This window comes from Halichondria panicea, chromosome 6 (genome assembly GCF_963675165.1).
Source record: "Halichondria panicea chromosome 6, odHalPani1.1, whole genome shotgun sequence".
In the NCBI taxonomy this organism is placed as follows: Eukaryota; Metazoa; Porifera; class Demospongiae; order Suberitida; family Halichondriidae; genus Halichondria; species Halichondria panicea.
Genome location: NC_087382.1, coordinates 6,023,419 through 6,032,328, shown reverse-complemented (window position 1 = coordinate 6,032,328; position 8,910 = coordinate 6,023,419).

Here is an 8,910-nt window from a genome sequence, read left to right as displayed (position 1 = left end):
TTACCCACTCTGTGAGTTTTTGCATGCAGCAAAATTATCATGTGTATAAGCTATTAGTAGCTTTATGTTATGTAGCTTTGGCATCTTCACTGAGGCATCAGCATCTGCGGTGCTTTCATTATTTCTAACCAATATTATTATTACTCTTTTAGAAGAAGTACGGTAGATCTAAGTTCAAATTGATAAGCTCATGCATGCATGATCGTGTCACGATTGCATGCATGCATCCTACTAATAGTGGTCATGCATCTCCACACAGGCTCTGTTTATTTAATTAGAAATAGATGCATACTAAAGGAGATTTGTGGCTCAAGGAAGGCCTGGGAACGAGGCTATATATAGGCTCCCAGGCCATCTAATATACATGCCAGTGGCGGATCAAGTGCAGGGCACAAGGGGCACGTGCCCCCCCCTTTCTGACCAGCTCGAATAAAACTAGCTTACGAAGTGGGTATGGCTTAGAGCAGCATGCAGAACAGCAGACGATCTCTAGTTGTAAGACTTTTGAAGCTGAAGAATAAGATTATTCTATCCATTTTTCTGCTATCTCCTGCTACTATATGTAATACTGTCATCAATCAATCCATGATCAGAAAAGCTACATGTACACTGGCTGGGCTTTAAAAAAAACTTTTGACCAACTGCCCCCCCCTTTTCAAAATTCCTGGATTCGCCCCTGCATGCAGAAAGGGGACAATACAGCTTGGTACCTATTACGTATACATGTGTGATAGTGCAAATCTACAGTATGTGGTAATCTTTACATTGACACTGGTACCTATAGTATAGGTATAATTATAGATGCGCTTTTTGATAATGGATCCTATGGTTATAAATTGAGTGAAGTATGACTATAAGCAAGAGTATATGATATAGAGAGAGTATCGAACGTAGGGATACTGTGTATCAGATGTATGCGGAGAGTAACGTGACTTCCTGTATCTGTCACAAGCTTGAAATTCCAAGCTTGTGACAGAAAGTAGATTACATCACCCACACTTGGATTGGTCAGTGTGCAAATTCCAAGCTTGTGACAGATACAGGAAGTCATGCACGTTACTCTCCGCATACATATGATGTACAGTATGCCTACGTTGGATACTCTCTTCTCTATTATATACTCTTGCTATAAGTATGACGCAAATTCTCAAGACTTTGGTGTGGCTAAACCCTATATAAGTGCTGCATGATGCCAATGTATACGTAATTATACGTACTTATAATAAGGACTGTCATCTTATCCCTCATCGTCATTACTTTATATAGAAGTTAATGATCAGAAGTTCAACCAAAGTATTATCAATACTAGCTAATCATACTCAAAACCACTGATTTACATTAGTACAAGAATAAATTATAAGCTATAAACAAAGCAACTACAGTAGTCGACTGTACACCTTCAGCTGGCGACCCTGAGGTGAGTGTGTCCATACATCTCGTGTCCACAGTTTCAACACCACAACAGTCCCAAAGCTGACCGTCAGTGGCAATAGTGGTATACATTGATCGATTCACAGTGTCCACACAGCATTCAAACTCATTTCTAAAGCTCTGGATAGCATCACGACAACTTGATGTACAAGAGCAATTAATGCTAAGGTCATTATTTCCTAGACTACTACGTCGACATTGTCTCTTTATCTCAGCTTGTGAATTGGGTTGCAGTGAATTACAGAATGTACCATTAGTAGTTTGTGCACATGACCGCCTAAATTGGTCGAGTTTAGAATTGTAACATGAATTTTCATCACTTTCGCTACGGAGTGCATTCACTGCTGGTAGCAGGTTGTCCCTGTTGCAATAGATATTATAGGCAATATGTATTTCAATTTCGGCTGTATCTACCGGACATGGTTGATCAGTTTCCCGTACTTGAATCTCAACATCACTTCTACAAATTCTCAGATCATCCACACCGCATCGAGCCCAGAGATTGTTCTGAAATAGCTGTGTATATCGTGTTGTTTGTAAATCTTCAGGATTGACATTTGCAATTCCTGTGCTGATATTGTATATTGAATTTACACAGCAACCAAATTCTGCAAGATTTTCAACTGCTTGTCGGCAATTTTCTGAGCAGCTTGAGCTCAACGGTAAACTACTCTGACATCTGGACAGTGCTGATGAAATAGCTGTTCTTGCATCCATTGTGCTACATAAGTCACCATTTTCTCGTCTAGTACAGGAAACGTATGCTATGTAAGCATCTGTGTACTGCCTACATTGGCTATATAAATCGGCAACCATTTGTATTAGCCCAGTAGAGCATAATTGCGATGTAAACAAAGCTGTACACTGAGTTGAATCACTTTGCCTTGTGAATCGGTCGCTTGTGAACTCCTTCGAAAAACAGAAATCAGCTCCAATAAGCATTGCCAAACATGCAAGAAATAGCGGTAATGTTGACATTATGGTTGTTGTTGCTCTCTTGGCGACTCTTTTGGCGACTCTTTTGAAATACAGAGAATAGTTTTATCTCAGGTCAACTATGCATTTTCAACCTCCTTACAACAGTAAATGTTTGTATAGTAATAAGTATAATTATATAGTGTTTACTTTTAGTTGTGTTAATTAGCTCATTTCCTGTGGTTAATTTTACTTTCTGTATGGTATACTGTTCTGTTATTGTGTTATTAGTAGCTGTATAGTTGTTCTTTGTTCCTTTGTTCCTTTTGTATTGCATGTTATTGTGGTTTCTGTTCATTAGTAGGTTCTTTCTGTATAGCTAGCTGTTCTTTGTTCCTTTTGTGCCTATAGCTATACTGAATAGCTCATAATGTCATTATTTATACTTGCACGAGAAAGTCAGCCGCGCCCACTTATTAACTAAGTTTCTCTTGTCACGGTAAAGCTGTTTTTGTTCAGATTCTAGCAGTACGTGTAGTTTGAACCTCATCCTAGATCGACAGGCGGACTGGACGTCTCAAGCCTGGAGAACTCATTATTTTCAGCTAGGACTAGCCCCTTCGACTCACAGGACATACAAATCAGCCACCACCCGTTCCAAGCTTGTCCAGGCTTGATAAGCTTTATTGACTTTATTGGAGCTTAGTAATCTAGCTCAGAAGCAGCAACCTTGAACATCGAAAATCCGGCAGTTTCCTTTCGGGACAAGGGACAGGGATGCTAAATCTGCATGGGACAGTTGGCACCTATGTAAATGTAGAGTTAACTGTGTGCATGTCGATTTCTTTCTTTACTACCTCATGTCGTATTTTGGTTTTTGCTGTTTGCTGCATGGAGCCGAGTATAATTATATCTATACTGTATTACTAGAATGTTTTGCAAGCATTAAACATTTTGCAAACTTTGCGACAGTTGATCAATTCGCAACAATAAAATCCGCAAAACCTAAATTGCAAAGGGTCAAATTTTCTGCTGATTTGCACGCACGCACGCACGCATGCACGCACGCACACACACACGCACACACACACACACACACACACACACACACACACAGGGATACTTCCTGTTGGGAATCATGCACACACACATACAGGTACATTTAAGGTACTATATGTTATAGATGGGTAGTGTTTTGTTTTTAGGGTACTAATTTTGGCGGATTTGTAGCAAAATCATTAGCACAACACTAATTTTGTTAAAAGATGTACAAGTGTATGAGTTTTTTAAGGTTGAATGTAAAGTTTGGAGTCAGATAGAGGTGAAAAAAGGCTAGCTTGCTTAGCATACTCTCAAAATTACGTGCTATTATGGTACGTATCTATATTTTTATGAAGATGAGAGTTATAATTTTACAGTAATATAGCACTTCGTATAATTATGCTTATGGCTAATGAAGTAAGCTCATAGAAAGAGAGTGTATAAATAATCAGATATATGTGATCAACTATTGGGGGAGTTCTCTGGTTTCCCAGTGGTTATACTCAGAGCCGGAAGGCTGGAACCACTTGACCTTAGCTAATTAAGGCCACTAATTGCATTTTTAGTGCCTGTATAGGCTTTAAAACATTATTTTGTAGGGGGGTCAACTTTTATTTTCGCTCAGAAGCAGAGATACAAGTCTTGAGGCCAGCTGTGCGTTGACCCGTTGATCTCGATAAAAAGCCGCTGGTATCGGTTGAAATTCTTCAGTAAAATAGATTAAGAATATTTGGTAGATAAAAACTATACCTTCCTAATTACCAGGACCACTCGAGAATAGTTGTTATTGGTTTATGGCTTTATGTGGTTGACAAGAGTATGCTACATCGCACACACGCTTTAACAAAACTTTACTTATGCTTAGGGTAGTTTGAGTAAATCGAAGAACAATTTAAGCGACACAGCGTCTCCTACACACATCTTTTCTGCATGCATGCACATTCCTCCATAAAACAATTTTGATATGTGATCAGCGTCCTCTGGAAATTGGTTAAGCACCACAAGAAAAACACAATAACAACTATTCTCGAGTGGTCAATACTTGCAAACATACAAGACCTAGAAGTTGTTAAGTACACTGTAACTTAGTTACTAGCATTGTACGCACAACATCTGGCTTGGGGGGTGGCTCCGTGAGTGCTTTTCTTGAGACGAGGTGTTTTCCCAGGAAATCTTTGCCTAAATATTTGACGTTCACTGTGTCTCACACTACTGGTAATTAGGAAGGTATAGTTTTTATCTACCAAATATCCCTAATCTATTTTGCTGAAGAATTTTGCTACTAAAGGTATATTGGATCTGGTTTGTGACGTTTCACCATCTTCCAGATGTCTGCAGAGGAGGAGCTAGAGGAGGTTGGATGAGAAGATTGATGAGAGAATTTACTTTACATACATACGTATAGTTATATAATTATATAATACATCTTTTAGTTTACATAGTACATCCTACCACGTCCTATACACTGGATTGTTCGTGAATTGTAGAGATGCTCAGCTTTCAAGAATGGCGTCCTACTAGATTCTGTGACATCATAATTATTATGACACGTGCATGACGTCACTTTTGATCATGTGAGCTGTCCTACCTTAATTAAATGGGTGCATGTTCTATCTACACCCAGAGTAAAAACAATGTGTGCAAGCAGTGTTAGTTCCATTGCACTTGCCATATACCGCATCACGTGAAAAGTTTGCTTTACCACGTGATAACTCAGTATCTCCTGAAGTTATAATGTCGTTGGTCTCCTACATCGCCCAAAAAGAAGAAAAGTATGGTGTAGTTCTTGCTAGAGCTAACTTACACACGCTGAGTACAATCTAGATAGAGTGCAGTACAGAGTAGAGCAATTCCCAGAATCAGGCAACCCTGCAAAGCGGAGCTACACTTGTTTCTTTGTGAGGGTTGTAAAGTGCTGAGTCAGCAATACTCTAGCTAGCTGTGTAGTTTGGTAAAAACGGGGATCGGTACGTTCTGGCGCAAATCTAAAAATTCGGTAGTTTTTTTCAAGTTGTCACTGCTCAGACACTGAAAGCGACTTGGCCTATCCAAGTTTTCGCTGGATAATAGTCCCATGGCCATCTGTTAGTGTGTAATTAGTTTGAATCAGTATTATTTTGTTCGTGCGTTACACGCCCTTTTACCTGATGCACTTTGATGTCTGATAGAGTTCGGCGACTTACTCTACTCAACAGTCTTGAGAGAGCACTTTTTGACTGTTTGGAAGTGGCCGTGTAAGCATATTCCTGACAGTTATTGTGAGTGAGAGTTTAATAGACTCTATCCTTCAATCAGCCGGCAAGGTATAAGCCAAGTACAAACTTATGATATCTGGAGCCAAAAATATACAAATACAAATACATTTGCAGGTAATTGATAGGGTCCCACTCAGGACACAGATTAAGAGGCATGAGCTAGCACCTACCAAAGTGCACTCTGACGACGTATTGGAGGTTTCAAAAATAATTTTGGATCATTCATTTGGGCCACTCCAAATGAACTAATTGTCGCGTTGCCGGAAATTCTACTTGACACTGAACAGCTGGCAGACACCCACGATATATCTGAACATGTGAAAACATTGAAAGCGACTGTAAATTCCTATGCAAGTAATGCTCTTCATCAAAAATCAGCCAGCTATCCCATTCTGAGTACTGTGTGTTTTCACTTTGTTTCAGTATTACGACGTGAATTTAAGAATGTATATAAATATAGCATTCGACATCCTGTCACTAAACAGGGACCATCTCCATGTCCGAGTTCGTGTGTAGTACTAGTTGCTGGTTCAAACACAATTCCCAGATTCTTGTATGAATGCAAAGTTTCGCTTCAACATTCGATTTTGCAATTGAAAGATAAGGACGTTATTGAAGCTCTTCTTCAAGAATATTACTGCATACAACACTAGTTACAAGATAAGAAATTGCTCATTTGTTTGACCGATTTGGTGGAATGGCATTATATGCTAATTGAAGAGTCAAGAAGTGAAATAAAAGGTTATCAACTTATCAGTGGCATGGCTCAGAAGGTGTTTTCTGAACATACGTTACTGGAACATACAACATTTATAATCGAGATGGAACGTTTAATGTTGCGTACATCTACTGTCTCGTGCTAGAAAAAACAATAATAGTAGTTGTACACTTACACAGATGGTAGAATTCATTACACAGATGGTAAAATTCATTACACAGATGGTAGAATTCATTAGTTACCATCCAAACTTGAACATCGAATGTCCCCAAAATTATTAGATCCTAATATTCCGGACTTCCACTCGACAGTTGCAATGCAATGCAAGTATATACAAGCTAGTAAGAGGAACAGCATGGGGAATGAAGTAGAGGGGGAGATTTGACATTGTAGTGATAAGGAGGAACACCTTTTATTCCCACGGTTGTGGGTGAGGGGTGGGTAAGTGTGATGAACAATCCAGTGTAGGACGTGGTAGGATGTATGATAGGATGTATGATAAGGTAGGATGGTTGAAAAATCCAGTGTAGGATGAAGAAGGTTGTGGTTAGGATAATTATGGTAGGATATATGATAGTGTAATAACGATAAGGTAGGATTGCTGAACAATCCAGTGTATAATGGGGTACGACAATATTAAGTTGGTCAGTCAGACGATTGCTCAGGGGAAGAAGGAGTCTCGCAGGCACTCTATTAAATGGCTCGGCGAGAGACAAAGACGGTCTTTGGGCCCCTGATGAAGTGGAAACATTCAGCATGAACATCATACTTGTTACCAATGAATTTGACAGAGAGAGCTCTGTTGTAGCCCAATTTTCCTTCCCACTTTTTACTGCAACTTTTACCATCCAGACATGTAAAAGTTTGAGTAAAAGTTTGGGTGGTGGGCACCAAGAGGAACAGCATGGGGAATGAAGTAGAGGGGGAGAGCTCTGACATTATAGTGGTAAGAGGAGCACCTTTTATTCCCGTGACTTTTATCATTATAGGGTTTGTAAAAGTGTTAATAAGTGGAGTAGAAGTACTTGAACGAAGAAGGTTGTGGTAGGACATGAAGAGCGTAAGTGCAGCCTAGAGATAAAAAATTATATGTTTAATAATCCACCAAGCTTTACTTTAATTTGTGTACACGATGGTGTTTGTGATGTGATCACTGTGTATACAAGTTACAAGTCGTCTTCTTTTCAGCACCAAAGAAGCTTTTGTGCATGTTTAAGCCATGAAAATATTATTAATGAATCTGGAAAAATTGTGTAAGTGCAGCCTAGAGATTCGGTTCAGGAAAATCAGAAAAGTTAAGCTTATATATATATTCTTTTTTGTTTTACAAAAAACGTTTTGGTTTAGGGACTGCATATAGTGGAAGATGTACCACCACAGGGCACCATCATTGATGATGTGTCCGATGATCTCTTTTAGAGAGGTATATGTGGAAATTGACAAACTTATATATAAATTTCTACTTGCACCAATCTACGAACCAATCCACTACGAATAGTGACTGGAACTCTGGGGGTAGGGAAAAGTTGTTTTCTGCTATTCCAACTGTGTGTAGCAAAATTCAGACAGAGAAACGTTGTTGTACAAATAGGAGATTCGTTCAGTGCTTTTTCTCCTCACTGAAATGTGTGGAGGCTTCTCTTTCTCCTGGGAATCAAAAGGGTCTCCTTAGAAATAAGAGCACATTCCTTTTTTTAACGATCCCGGTACATCGCAGACACCGCTTAAACAAGAAGTGGCAGCCTTCACCATTGTCTTTCGTGTCGATCAATCCCGCACACTATAGAGCTTTGAATAAAACACAAGTTCAAATACTTTACATGCCCGTGTGGCCATTGAAGGAAGTTCAGACATGTGCATCCCTGTGTAGTTATCCTGACTCGGGCAATGTTGAAACGGCATTTAAATTGTGTGGTGATTCACCAAGATGCATTTTTAAGTTGGACCATGACATAAATTTAAGGTGTTTGAACGACATTCTGCGGTCGAAACATTTGGAAAACATTGTTGCAGGGAGCGAGGTGAGCATACATGCCCATGATAGAGGCCATACAATGGTTAGTCCACGCATTTGTTGACAGTGATTACACAGTGAGTGCTATTTTGATTTCCCAGAAAGTGGTAGATATTCTAGGAAATATGACTGGAATTCAATAACAGTCTATTGGGTGGAAAGCTCTTTGAGTACTTAGTGGGGAAAAAAGCTTTTAGTTTGAGAAGGACTCGGGAATGAAGGCAATATCCTTAAGCAACAATCCTGAACTTGAGATAGTCCCCCAAGCGCAGGTGGCCGTTATTTCTCCAACGGAACTACAATACCACAACAAGTGGAAACATAGTTATATATATACCTGTTGAATCAAATAAAAAAAGTACTGACTTCGTGTATAAGGATTGGATCTTTTAAATTGAAGCCACAATAGCACAAAAAACATGATATTAAAGCCAACCGAATTGTTTGCCCATCAAACAAAAAATTGTTTTTGCATTCCAACAACCAGGTTGCAAAACGACACCAAGCTGCAAACGATCACCAACAAAACAAGGCTT